General features: G+C 41.0%; 1 protein-coding gene across 1 annotated transcript in view; it reads left to right on the forward strand.

Moving 5' to 3' along the window:
• Positions 1–7,157: 7,157 nt before the first annotated feature.
• The window catches only part of LOC137281934 (regucalcin-like), a 53,268-nt gene continuing 45,107 nt past the window's right edge, over positions 7,158–15,318 (forward strand). Inside the window, exon 1 of the mRNA XM_067813660.1 lies at positions 7,158–7,199. The gene's annotated coding sequence lies outside the window, so the exon portion shown is untranslated. The remainder of the gene's footprint in view (positions 7,200–15,318) is intronic.

A 15,318-nucleotide genomic window follows, 5' to 3' on the forward strand; every position in this document is an offset into this window, starting at 1 on the left:
TGTTTTAAATATGTTTCCTGTAGACAGATTGCTGATGGTGTAAAATCCTGGATTAAAAGCCGCAATTCATTAAAATTAGTCCTTAGTCCTCTGCAATTCCACTGAATAATATTATTCTGATAACTTATCTTTTGGGGGGGATTTATTGGGGATCTACCCCGCACTTTTTTGGTGGGCGACAAGCTGTGTGCCCTAGAGCGGACGTTTTCAGACACGTCCATGTCTTCAAGTGATCCATATGTGTTGAACAACTGAATTTTGTTTTCTGATCCTTTAGGGGTTCTGCCACCGAGCCTTTTCGAGGAATCTGGCTTTTTACTTTTGTTGGTAATAATTTGTTGAGACTTAACTGTTGACTGAGAAGATGGTTCGTGATCAGAGGATGCCTGTGATTGGATTTGGAATGTACTGGGAAGTGGCTCTGCTGTCTGAGTGGATATGGCAGGTGAAATAAGTTGAGGAGTATCTGTTGTCATCCATGTTAAGTTGGTCTGACAACTTACAGACAATTTGGTAACTGTAGGGGTGGCTGCTGACGTTCCGGCAATGGAAGCATAGCTTTGTGTTTGTTCTGAGCTGTGAACCAGTTTCTTTGCGTCTGCAAAGCTAACATTCTGTGTAAATTTTATTCGATTGATGGCCATGTGCTCTTTCCAAACAGGACAGTCTTTTGAGAATGATGGGTGTTCCCCTTTGCAGTTAGCACATTTTTTGACATTACTGTCACAATCTGCTGTTGTGTGTGTCTTTTCACTGCAGTGAGCACACACAACAGACAATGTGCAAGTATTTACACCGTGCCCAAACCTTTGACATTTGAAACACCTAAGAGGGTTAGGAATGTATGTCTCAACATTGAGGTTACAATAACCTGCCTTCAGAGATTTTGGTGCATTAGGTAGAGAAAAGGAAAACAGATAAGTATTAGTTTGGATGGTTGTGCCATTTTTACGGGTAGAGAAACGTTTTACATAAAGTACACCCTGATCCTTCATCTCGGAAACAATATCTAGTTCCGACATGTCAGCCAGCAATCGCTCACGATCTCGAACAATTCCCTTGCTCGTATTGAGGGTCTTGTGAGCTGAGACGTTAACAGAAATGCCAACAAAAGTTTTTGTGTTCAAAAGATTAGTTGACTGTTGTCTCTTGGCACACTCAATCAACAGGGCACCTGAACGCAATCTTCTAATATTCTTCACCTCGCCGGCAATTCCTTGGATACCCTTAGACACAGCAAACGGGTTCAGTTTTAATGGTGTCAAATCCTTTGTCTCCATGACAACAAATCGAGGCCAGTAATCAATTGGTTTGGACATTCTTAGATCGTTGTCAGCAAGGTCAATTTCGAGAGGACGTTTAGTTTTTTTGTTTGGGGTTTCATAAGCCATGGTTTATACTTTAGATTTCATCATCCGAGCTCCCCACCCACCACGGAGTATCGCAAGGACAATGCTAAAAACAAGTGGGTCTCCAACTTGCAGCACCAAGGATACTCGGATGATATACTCCAGCAGAAGAGTTACAAATAACAAATCCACCAGATTGGCCCATGAGCCACCGCCTTCTGGCATAGGACTCTAGGCAAAGTGCAAAATATCATAGTTCAAAATTATAAACATCGAATATGAACAATTTTGTCAAGACCAAAAGGTGAACATTTACAAATCCAATTCGTGTTATGACAAATAAAATATAGGCCATACACACAGGGCTTGGCGTGACCAGCCGATTGATAGAATCGGGCTCTTCATGGGTGCCCCCATGGAATGGTGACGGAAATAATGTTCTGCCTTTTTCCTTGCCTTCCTAGCTTGTTTGCATTCAATCGTTGAACCATGGTTTTCTTATGTGTGGAACTGCAGAGGAATTTGGTATACACTCATCAGGTATGGACTTCTGTTCATCAGAAAAACATTTAATAGCATCAGGAACGTCAATAAAAAGTTCAGCTTTAGGTTTTTCAGCACACAGTGTTTCATATAAAGCCCAGTTAGCCTTTTTAAAATTCCGCCTTGATGATGGAGGAACATCAGATGGAGTTACAGATTTTAGTATGGTAGGAAAGTGGTCACTTCCACAGAGGTCATCGTGGACTGACCATTCGAATTCATTTAGTAGTTCCGAATTTGTGAGTGACAAGTCGAGAGCAGAATAGGTCCCTGACCCAGGGTGTAAATATGTGTTGGAACCATCATTCTAAATACATAAATCATTGTCAGAACAAAAGTCCTCCAACATTTTACCTTTAGTGTTTGTATTTACACCACCCCAGAGTGGGTTGTGCCCATTTAAATCTCCCATTATAATACAGGGCTTCGGGAGTTGGTCATATAGAGCTTGAAGATCAGTTTTGGCAAACGTTGAAGACGGCGAAATATAAAGAGAGCATAGCGTAAACTCTACATGTAAAGTCATTCTCACTGCCACAGCCTGCATATTAGTATTAAGTGGAACAGGACTTTGAATAACGTTTTGTCTCAGTAGAATGGATGATCCGCCAGTGGCCCTATCATTCGGAGGTGAAAAACAATGATATGCATTACAATGCCGAAGGTCAAATGTATCTGTTTGTTTTAAATATGTCTGTTTGTTTTGAATGGAGATATAACGCTGAAGGTGTAAAATCTTGGACTTATAGCTGTAATTCATGTAAATTAGTCCTCAGTCCACTTCAATTCCACTGTACAATATTATTGGAATAAACTATCTTTTTCTTTTTTTTTTTTTTTTTTTGGGGGGGAGGGGGGGGGGGGGGATTTATTGGGGATCTACCACTCTTTTGGAGGGCGACAAGCTATGTGCCTTAGAATGGATGTTTTCAGAAACCCAAGAGACCCATATTTATTGAACAATTGAATTCTATTTTGTGACCCTTTGGGGGCTCTGCCACTTTGTTGTTTTGAAGCATCAGGCTTTGGCTTAGATTTGCTTTTGACAGTTTGCTGACTGTCAGCTGTCGATTTAGACTTCGAGAGTGACTGATATGATGATAGTTTGTGATCAGAAGACGACTTTGAGGTACTAGGAAGTGATTCCTCAGTCTGAGATGATATGGCAGGGTACGAAAGCTATGGAGAATTGCAATTTACCCAAGTCAAGGTAGTTTGGCAGCCTGTGGATGATTTTGCTCGTTTTGAGCTTGACTCAGGTGATGTTTCTGTTTCTCTTTACCATATTTTTTTGCCTCAGAAAAGGAGATATTTTGAGTAAACTTTATTCTGCTTATCTCCATTTGCTCTTTCCAAATTGGACACTGTTTAGAAAATGACGAATGATCGCCTGAGGAGTTGGTGCATTTTTTGAAACCACTGTCACAATCTTCTGTTGTGTGTGTTTTCTCACAACAGACAATGTACAAGTATTTACACCGTGTCCATATTTCTGACACTTAAAACACCTAAGCGGGTTGGGGATGTAAGTGTCAACACTGATATTACAATATCCTGCTCTTACTGATTTTGGAATACTTGGAGAAGAGAAGTGGAAGAGATATGTGTTAGTAGGTTTTGTTTCTGAGTTTATCCGAGTTGTAAATCTTTTAACAAAAGTCACCCCTTGATCTTTCATTTCTGATACGATGTCAAACTCAGTCATATCTGCAAACAATTGATCTCGGTCTCTAACAATGCCTTTGCTCGTGTTCAGAGTCGTGTGTGGAGTAACTGAAACCTGGACTACAACAAAGACCTCAGTTTACAACAGGTTGGTTGATTGCTGTTTCCTGCTACATTCTACAAGCAGGGAACCTGAACGCAGTCGTCTGACATTTCGTGCCTCACCTGCGATGCCATGTATACCTTTAGATACCGCAAATGGGTTTGATTTGAAAGGTGATTTGTCAAGAGTCTCGATCACTAGAAATCGTGGCCAGTATTCAACGGACGGAATAGACGGTCGTAGTTCATCATCATCATTGTCAAGTTGACGCTTGTTTCTTTTAATGGGGGTTGTGTAAGCCATAGTTACTTTAATATGGTTCATCATCTGAGGTCCCCACCCACCACGGAGTATCACAAGGACAATGCTAAAAACAAGTGGGCCTCCGACTTGCAGCACCAAGGATACTCATATGATAAATTCGTTATAAACAGTTGGGTCTGCGAGGGGCAGATCGAGTGCAGAATAAGTTCCCGAACCAGGATGCAAATATGTGACAGATCCATCATTAAAGATGCATAAGTGACTGTTTAAAATGAAATCCTCTAGGAGTTTTCCTTTATTGTTGGTGTCGGTACTTCCCCACATTATGTCCATTACGATCACCCACGATTATACATGGTCGAGGAAGTTGGTCAAAGAGATCCTGAAGATCGGACTGTCGAAGGGCTGTAGAAGGAGAAATATACACAGAGCAAAGGGCAAAGGTGATCTGTAAAGTGAGACGGACAGCAACACACTGCAGATTGCTTTTGAGAGGAACCGGGCTGTGGATAACATCATTCCTCACGATAATAGAAGCGCCACCGGTGGCTCTATCACCTGGAGGTGAGAAGGAATGGAATGAATTATACCGACGCAATTCAAAGTTATCAGTACTTTTCAAGTGTGTCTCTTGTAAACTAAAAACCGATGGATTAAAATCTTGAGCTAATAATTGTAGATCATTAAACTTATTCCGAAGGCCTCTACAATTCCAGTGAATTAAATTAATAGTGCTGTTCATGGCGGTTCAACCGGGGATCTTGAATGCGAGGAACGTCTACTTCCTCGTTCTGGCTGTGAAGGAGTGACCTCCATATCAAGAGGTCCAAACGGATTATGAACCGTCACTGATGTTGTTGTAGTTGATGGTACCTCTAAATGCTGAAGAGCCTTTCCCCTTCGCAGCTGTTTCTTTTCTTTATTTGACAACTGACTAACCTTTCCTGGATTAGATTCTGTCTCTGGTTCTTGTTCAGTCTGTCTCACAGATGTTGACGACCTTTGCTCATTTTGAGAGGACTGAGAGAATTCATTGACTGTAATTTGTCGTTTACCCAAGATATGTCTGTCTGGCATGAAGTTGAAACTTTGGTTACAGGAGGATGAACGAGGGAAGAAACGGTGGCTGAATATGGCTGAGAGGTTTGGTAGGAGAGACTTTAAGAATCCTTGATTCGAGTTCAAAATTAGGACATGATTTTGACGATGCCATGTGCTCACCGTTACAGTTAGCACATCTGATGTCTCTTGTGCAGTCAGTATTGTCATGAGACCCACTGCAATGGGAGCAGACTGTTTTACGAGTGCATGACTTGGCACCGTGTCCAAATTTTTGGCACTTCAAACATCGCAGCGGATTTGGGATGTATACATCAACTGGGATGTTGAAGTAGCCAGCTTTAATGGCTTTTGGTAGAGACGACAGTCCAAACGTAAACATGTAAGTATTAGTTTTAATGATAACTGCATCCTGCTTCCTGGTAAACCGTTTAACAGCAATTACTCCTTGGTGTTATAATGCATCAACAATTTCTTCTTCTGTTATGTACGCCAGACAACGAGATCGATCACGAAAAATGCCTCTGCAAGAGTTCAATGTCCTGTGCACAGAGACAACAACCCGTGTATCAACGAAATTTTGTAATCCTAGCAAGTTTACAGATTGCTGTTTACATTCAACAAGAAGTGAGCCAATCCGAAGGTGTGTAACGTTGGCTACCTCTACGCATATACCTTTGATACCTATAGATATAGCAAAGGGATTTAATTTCAATGGACCTCCATCTGCTGTTTCAATGACCAAGAATCTTGGCTACTACTACTGAAGAGACTTCATCATCAGAAGATGTTGAAAGATGTCTCCGTTTATTCGTTTTTGAACCAGGGGCAATGTGTTTAGCCATTGTGTTATAAGGACGTTCAGCAACCCTGATCTCCACCCGCCATAGAGTGTGAACAAGGACGATCCCGCAGTGGAAACCAAACTGCAAGATCAGAGCTACAGAGATGCTAAACTCCAGAAATACAGACATAACTAGCTAAGAAATCAAAAAGAAGAGATATCAGGCTGGTCCGGCCCGTGACATTTTTCCTAAGAAACTCAGAATTTAGAGGTCTATATCACGAAATTGGCCCATGAGCCACCGCCCTCTGGCACAAGACTCTAGGCAAAATGTAATTTCAATTTAATAAAGTTGTCACAATCTGTAATCAATATTTCCATGCTGTGATGATTCCAACTAAACGTTGTCCATGCACAGGGCGTGACGAGACCAGCCGATTGATAGAATCGGGCCGATTCTACCTCCCGTCTAGGTGAAGTCAGGGCCAAAGTGGTGTGTTGAGCAACAGGAACACGGTTGCAGGTTCCTATTGCCCTCAACCACCAGGATCCCCTCCTCCACCGACACAGGGCTGCAACCCACGGCCAACAGGTTGGTGGACCAAATATGCCCCCGGCTCCACTACGGGGGTGTCGGCGAGCTCTTAACATTACCCATCACCCACCACAAGGAGGTGCCACGGGTGCCACCACCAAACAGAGGTTACAGCAACTTTAACTGACTGAAAAATATGGATGGACACTGAGGATACGAACAGAAACTCATGCTTGCATAAGAAATAAATATATTCAATTGCTATTGCTAAGTAGAAACTGTATATACCTATTTACTAAGAAGATTTTCAGACACGTATAGCAATAACAAAGTGGAGTTGTTTAGTTTATGGATTAAAATAATACAGTGTGGGGATAATCATATTTTTCACGACATGAAAATGTCGAGGTATAAACACAGAAATAGGATTGGATCAGTCACTATACCATCAATTAAGTATCCATATTTCATAATGATTAGTATTGTCTGAAACCATTAGAAAATCCGAAATGCATACACTGCTGGGATACTTTATTTCAATCAGACAAGAACAACCGGGGACATTTTCAGAGAACGGTATCTGATAGGCATTCTTCCTTCCTAATGTTCCACTGTTTAGGTTAACGAAGTTCTGCCAAAGTAGCCAGTAGTCCAGTGGCCCTGTCCGTCACTGTCGAGGGAGCAGGTGCTTGGTTTCACAATTAGGGCTGTTGGCGAGAAACATTAATCGCCCTGGATGTTTGCCCCTTTAATACTGAACACCACAATACCTTAAACAAGAACGACAACTCGTTTACCGGGAAAGCACGTCTTATAGGTTACGGAAAGGGACGAGTGGTAACGAAGACTGAAGAGGTGCGGAGCACTGAGACGCACAACTACCCAAGCTACATTACGGTAAGTACATCAAGTAATTGCCACTGCTGTTACATGCTTGTGGTGATTTATCAGTCGATGAAATGGTTCAGATTATAGCACAGGAACCCGATATCGCACTGTAGGTTAAACATAGACCATAGATCTAAACGCTCGTCGTATATATTAAAAGAGTAAAGGGGCAGCAGCTGCCATATTGGATTGTCGTGCTGACATCAACTCGCTCCGATTTCTGGCTGAAATGTACGCTAAGAATTCGGTGACATTGGAAACTATGCACACGTACCTCTCAACTATACATTTCCCCACACATTCTCGCTTGGTCGCTGAACGGAAGTATTTATAGTGTCGGTAACAAGACGGCATGGTTTGAGAGCGAAAAGTCTTGGATCAGCTATGAAGGTGACACTCGATCAGGCTTCAACAAAACAAAAGATTTTAAATTAAATAAAAACAGCCTGCTTTTTGTTATCTCCTAATTAGGATTTAATATTTCCTAATTAGTACTAAAAATTTTTATATTAAATGGGGTTTACGTTTCTCGAACGTAGCTACTGCCACAACTGCAGTTTAGTTGGTATATGCAGCCTCAACAGTTTTGCATAGTCTGGTTGCTGGTACCTCGTCCATTTGCTTAAAGGATGGTCTCCAAAGTGTTGTCCAGGCCCTTACTACCATCAACAATGACACCCTCAACGACAAGATTAGGCAGCATCACAAAAGGTTGAGCAATCTCCAACAACAAGCGATAGTCAACACATCCGGATCCCATGGTAGCACTACCATCATCAACCGTGGAACTTAGAACCAAAAGACAGTCGTCAACCCTAGCCCCATAATCGTGTCACCAGCCCAGACCTTCCTTCTGCCGAAGGACCTACAATTCATCCCAACCTGCAGAATCACCCCATCAGATGAATTCATTACTAGCATTGAGCGTGGCCTTCAACAATTAGCTCCCAAATGGCAATATTGAATATCTGAGACATCAGATAGCTGATATTATTAGAAAACGCACTAGACAATGAAACAACCTCTCCTCCCAAGAACGAAACTCCATCAAAGAACTCCGTGAAGACAACACCATAACCATTACCGAAGCAGGCAAAGGCAAGGCAGCAGTAGTTATGGACACCCCCGACTTCCTGAATTTGGTCAACACCAGCCTGAGTGACAGTTAAACCTACAAATTCCTCACCAAGGATTCCCACCGCAAAGTTAGAACACGTGAGTGAGTGAGTGAGTAAGTGAATATTTAACGTCACATCAGCAATATTGCAGCCATATCATGACGAGAACATACATGACAAAAGAGAATATATATGCATATTAAGAAGACCCTGTCTACGAAGGACAGTAAAACCACTAGACTATCACTGTTAGTATTAAAACTAGCGTGGAAACTTAACAATATAAAAACAGGCCATGGAACGCCAACAACAGAGGGTACATCACCATACCAGGGACCATGGGGACTGACAGTACCTCTGCTACCTGCATGGTCCCCGGCTGGATTTACACCATCCCCTCAGCTGTTGGCGACTGTATGCAAGATTAGCCACAAATTAAAATGACACATATTCTACGATTAAAAACGTGGAAGATTAAATCTGACTTAAATCGTTTTGGGACTTACGTACCCTCTCAGGAGACCAATAATTTTTACGGTACTTGAACACCCTTCGAGGATAGTGCCACTAACAATCTTAGCTGCTAATTCAATTTCCAATCATAAAATATTTATTTACATGTCAGTCAATAAATTCAATTCTTTTATAAATGCAATAATTAAATGAGAACTTACGTTACTAAAAAGTTCCTTCATAGTTCTTGATTTACAATAATGTTCCCTTGTGATGGAATATTCAACACAGTCAAGCAAGACATGCTTGACCGTGATTATTTCATCACAAGGGATGCAGAACGGAGGATCCTCACCTTTCAAAAGATATTCATGCGTATACCTGGTGTGGCCAATACGACATCGTCGTAAAATAACCTCTTCAAATCTGGACCGACATCCCAAGTAGGTGTGACCAACACATGGCTTTATTGCATGTAATTTATTGATACCTACATGGGTGTCCCACTTCTGCATCAGATCACGGATGTAAGATCTAATCGTGGCTTTATAATCACTGTAAGGAATAAGAAGTGGTGATACAGATTTGTTAAGTGCTGCTTTAGCAGCAAGGTCAGCCAATGCGTTACCAGAGATTCCAACATGGCTGGATAACCAACAAAAGACGATGTCGCACTGGTCAGTAGCAAGATTATCATACAATTCAATAACTTTAATTAAAAGTGGATGTTTCCAAGGAATATTTTTAATAGCATGAAGGCAAGAAAGAGAGTCGGAATAGATTATATACTGTTTACGTTTAGGGTGGCTTTGAATATATTTAAGGGCTGTTAATATGGCGTTAGCTTCAGCTGTATAAATAGAACTATTGCCTGGTAATCTAGAAGATATTGTTCTGGATCCAGTGACAGTAGCACAAGCAACTGCGCCACCATCCTTGGACCCATCTGTAAATAAGGATTTGTAATTTTTATATGTATGTTTCAATTAATTCTATTCTTGTTTCTACTGCAATTCATTCGTTTCTGTTTTCTTAAAGTAGTTAATGTTCGGTCATTACCTGTGGCCTAACCAAGGGGGAGAGGAAAGAAGACGGAAAGGAGCTATATTGTCCAGCTCAATACCAGCAGCAGCAATAAACGACTTTATTCTGAGCCCAAGAGGCGAAACAAGAGAAGTCTTTTTGCTATACAAATCCTCATAAAGAGAATTGAAGACACAGTTATATGCAGAGTTAGATTCGTTAGAGTATAGTTTTGTGATATATTGTAAAGGTAATTTGATACGGCGTTGCTCAAGAGATGGTTCGTCGGCCTCAACGTAAAGACTGTCAATAGGTGAAGTTCGGAAAGACCCAAGACAAAGTCTTAGACCTTGGTGGTGGACAGAATCAAGAAGTTTATGGTTGCTTTTGCAGGCTCCACCATATACGATGGAGCCATAATCAAGTTTAGAACGTACGAGAGATCGATATGGATGGAGAAGGGTAACTTGATCCCCTCCCCATTTGGAATTTGACACCACTTTCAATAAGTCAAGTGCTTTCAGGCATTTAGTTTTAAGTGATTTAATATGTGGTAAAAACGTTCAGTGTGAGTCAAAGATTAGACCCAAGAACTTCGCTTCCTTCACAACTTTTATCGGCGAGAGACAGTTCAGGGTCTTTATGTGGTTTATATTTACGACAAAAATGTATCCAGTTGGTTTTCAATTTAGAAAATTTAAACCCGTTTTCAAGACACCATTTATTTACCTTGTTTAAACACAACTGCAATTGTCGTTCAATGGTATGCATACTTTTACCACGACGAGAAATATTAAACTCATCCACAAACAACGATCCATCAATTGAATCATTTAAAACTTTAGATAAACTGTTGATCTTGATGCTACAAAGAGTGACAGACTAAATGCTGCCTTCTGGAACCCCTTGATCCTGATTGTAATGATCAAACAGGGTAAAACCCACACGGACCTGGAACTGTCTGTTATTTAAAAACTTGGCAATAAATTCAGGCAAACGACCTCGCAAGCCAAAGTCATTTAAATCTCTTAAAATGCCATATTTCCAAGTAGTGTCATATGCCGTCTCAAGATCAAAAAAGATAGACACAGCATGTTGTTTATTATTAATCAGCGCGTTTTTCACAAAGGATTCTAAACGCACTAAGGGATCGACAGTACTTCTGTTTTTCCGGAAACCCCATTGTATATCTGTTTTGAGGTTATTTGTTTCCAAGTACCAAACAAGTCGATTATTTATCATGCGTTGCATGGTCTTGCAAACAGAGCTAGTTAATGAAATCGGACGATAATTGGATGGGTCCACATGATCACGTCCAGGCTTAGGTATTGGTACTACTATAGCATCACGTCATGAAGAAGGAAATTTCCCGGAAGTCCAAATATCATCAAAAATTGATAAGAGCGTCTCTAAACAGGATTCTGGTAAGTGCTTCAGGAGTTGATAATGTATGTTATCAGGTCCTGTAGCAGTGTCATGAGCTTGATCAAGAGCAGTATGGAGTTCACGAATAGAAAAAGTTTCATTATAATCTTCCCCATTATCGGAATTGAAATTAATAGTTTTCTTTTCTTGTTGTTTTTTGATATTGCTGAAATTTAGGTATATAATTAGAAGAGGAAGAATGTTGAGCGAGAGTTTCGCCCAGTGTATTAGCACTGTCTGATTTATCAGTAAGTAATTGATCTCCACCTTTAATTTTCTGGACCATGATCTCCATGTTTAAGATGATGGAGAGTAGATTTAGTACCTTTACCTTTGATTTTCTGGACCATGTTCCATACCTTGGACATGGGTGTCCCAGAATTTATTTTGGATACATAATTGTGCCAAGACTGGTGTTTGTTCTGTTTAAAAGTACGCCGCGCTTTAGCATTTAAAATGTTTAATTTGTTTAAATTATGCACCATAGGATGGCGACGGAAATAATGTTCTGCTTTTTTTCCTTGCCTTCCTAGCTTGTTTGCATTCATCACTGAACCATGGTTTTCGAATATGAGGAACTGCAGAGGAATTTGGTATACACTCATCAGCTATCGAATTCAGTTCATCAAAAAAACATTTAATAGCATCAGGAACGTCAATAAAAAGTTCAGCTTTAAGTTTCTCCGCGCACAGTGTTTCATATAAAGCCCAGTTAGCCCTTCTGAAATTTCGTCTTGATGATGGAGGAACATCAGATAGAGTTACAGATTTCAGTATAGTAGGACAATGGTCACTTCCACAGACGTCATCGTGGACTGACCATTCAAATTCATTTAGTAGTTCTGAATTTGTGAGTGACAAGTCAACAGAAGAATAGGTCCCTGTGCCAGGGTGTAAATATGTGTTGGAACCATCATTATAAATACATAAAAATCATTGTCAGAACAAAAGTCCTCCAACAATTTACCTTTAGTGTTTGTACTTTCACTACCCCAGAGTGGGTTGTATCCATTTAAATCTCCCATTATAATACAGGGCTTCGGGAGTTGGTCATATAGAGCTTGAAGATCAGTTTTAGTGAACGTCGAAGATGGCGAAATATAAAGAGAGCATAGCGTAAATGCTACATGTAAAGTAATTCTCACTGCAACAGCCTGCATAATAGTATTAAGTAAAACAGGGCTTTGAATAACGTTTTGTCTCACTAGAATGGATGATCCGCCAGTGTCTCTATCACCCGAGGTGACAAACAATGATATGCATTAAATTGACGAAGGTCAAATGTATCTGTTTGTTTTAAATATGTCTCTTGGAGTCATAACGCTGAAGGTGTAACATCTAGGACTAATAGCTGTAATTCATGTAAATTAGTCCTCAATCCTCTGCAGTTCCACTGTACAATATTATTGGAATAAACTATCTTTTCGGGGGTTTTATTGGGGATCTACCCCCGTTTTCAGAAACGCCCATATCTTCAGGAGACCAATATTTATTGAACAATTGAATTTTGTTCTGGGACCCTTTAGGAGCTCTGCCACTTTGTTGTTTTGAAGCATCAGCCTTTGGCTTCGGTTTACTTTTCACCGTTTGTTCACTATCAGCTGTCAATTGTGACTTTCAGTGTGACTGAGATGATGATTTGTGATCAGAAGAAGACTGTGAGGTACTAAGAAGTGATTCCTCAGTCTGTGATGCTATAGCAGGGTACATATGCTGTGGAGAATCGCAATTTACCAAAGTGAAGGTAGTTTGGCAGCCTGTGGTTGATGTTGTTTTAGAGGTAGACCCCGATAATGCTTTTGCTACTGTAGCATAACTTTCTGGAAGCTCAGATCTCTTTACCAGTTTTTTGGCCTCAGAAAAAGAGATATTTTGAGTGAATTTTATTTTATTGATCTCCATTTGCTCTTTCCAAATAGGACACTGTTTAGAAAATGAAGAATGGTCGCTTGAGCTATTGGTGCATTTTTTATAATCACTGTCACAGTCTTCTGTTGTGTGTGTCTTCTCACCACAGTGAGCACACACAACAGGCAACGTGCAGGTATTTACACCGTGTCCATATTTCTGGCATTTAAAACACCTGAGCGGGTTCGGAATGTAGGTATCAACTGGAATGTTACAGTAGCCTGCCTTCACTGATTTGGGTGCATTGGGAGATGAAAACGTAAACAGGTACGTAATCGTTTTGATGCTTTCGTTGTTTCTCCATGTTGAAAAGCGCTTAACATAGAGCACACCTTGATCCTTCATTTCACATCTTATACCAAGGTCCGACATATCAGCAAACAATTGATCCCGATCTCTAACGATACCTTTACTCGTGTTCAAGGTTTTGTGGGGAGAGACCGTGACCAGAATGCCCACAAAAGATGTAACGTTCATCAGGTTGGTAGATAGTTGAATGCAGGGAAAAAAACGACAAACAGCGCACCCGAACGTAAGCGTCTAATGTTTTTCACATCCCCAGCAACACGAATACCCTTGCATACAGCAAAGGGGTTCAGCTTTAACGGTGTCTTGTCAGGAGTCTCAATTACAATGAAACGCGGCCAATACTCAATCGATGCAGACGGTCTGTGGTCAGTATCAGCAGGTCAATATCAAGTGGACGTTTCGTTTTTTTTGGTTGGAGTTTCATAACCCATGGCTAGTGTAATATGGTTCATCATCCGAGCTCCTCACCCACCACAGAGTATGACAAGGACAATGCTAAAGCAAGCGGGCCTCCAGTTTGAAGCACCAAGGATACCCGGATGGTATACTCCAGCAGAAAAATTAGAAATACTAGTAGTATATATACTTCATGTACAGGGCTTGGCATGACCAGCCGATTGGTTGAACCGGGCCCATTCAACCACCCATCTAAGCGAAGTCAGGGCCAAAGTGGTGTATTGAGCAACAGGAACACGGTTGCAAGCCCCTATTGCCCTCAACCACCAGGATCCCCTCCTCCGCCGACACAGGGTCGCAACCAACGGCTAACGGGTTGGTGGACCAAATATCCCCCGGGTCCACTACGGGGGGACGACACAAGAAAACCCTGAAGACCCTCCACAACAATAAGGAAAGTGACTCTGTATCCAATAAAATATATCCGATCAATTGTCAAGCTCCCTGTGCTCATGCCACTGTTAAAACTCCGTTAGAATCCTGTTACAGCAAGAATTCTTGATTGCTCACGTGGATTAGTATTCTAATGCTCCCTTGGGCAAAGAAGGAAAGTCCTTCATCAGTGACTCATCGTTCTCTGTTAGCAAACTGCGAGATTCAAACGTGTCAGGAAGAATGGTCAACTACTATTTTAGTAGATTTATTTACCAACATACCTCTCCACGAAGCCTGGACGTCCCACGTGCCAGGTTAAACAACTGTATGGACTCTTCGGATACAAAATTTGGCACATTATCAACTTGGTATCCAGCTCCACACCTCTTATTTCACATGGCAGAATAAAGTTTATAAACAAATTCATGGGGTCCCCATGGGCGGCTCTCCTCCCTCTGCACTCATCACTGAAGGTTACATGACCTGCTTTGAAGAATGCTTATCAACATTCCAACCCCTACATTGGTACAGGAAGGTAGATGACAAGAAATAGGACCGAAACGTTGTGTTAGACAATAAAAAGAAGTTGTCATGTGTAGACTCGTCTTATTATATTCAGCAACTTCTAAATGCCTCTCATGAATCCCAATACAGTCATAATGCAGACAAATGAAAACCAATTCCAATTAAAAACGCTGTTCCAATCAAGGTTGAGACAACGAAGACAACCGATCCTGTACAAACCTCTAAACTCGAATAAGTCCTAATTAGGAGATATTAAGTACTAGTTAGGAGATAAAAAAATCAGGCTGTGGCAGTACGACGTTTCCGTACGAATGTAATGAACTTGTTCTGGAAAAATTACTTATGATCAGGGGACCAATGAGATCGCTCGAGAGGCTGCGAGTGCGGGATAACGTTCACCTCACAGGTGTTTTGCCTTGATTTTCGAGTTTGAGGACGTATTAAAGTTAATAGAATGGGTGTTAGACAAAAAATGTGACATAAACTGAGTGGCAGTGTAAAGTAGAAGATAATGCAATACAAGGGAAACATTAATA

This window comes from Haliotis asinina, chromosome 4, assembly GCF_037392515.1.
Source record: "Haliotis asinina isolate JCU_RB_2024 chromosome 4, JCU_Hal_asi_v2, whole genome shotgun sequence".
NCBI lineage: Eukaryota > Metazoa > Mollusca > Gastropoda > Lepetellida > Haliotidae > Haliotis > Haliotis asinina.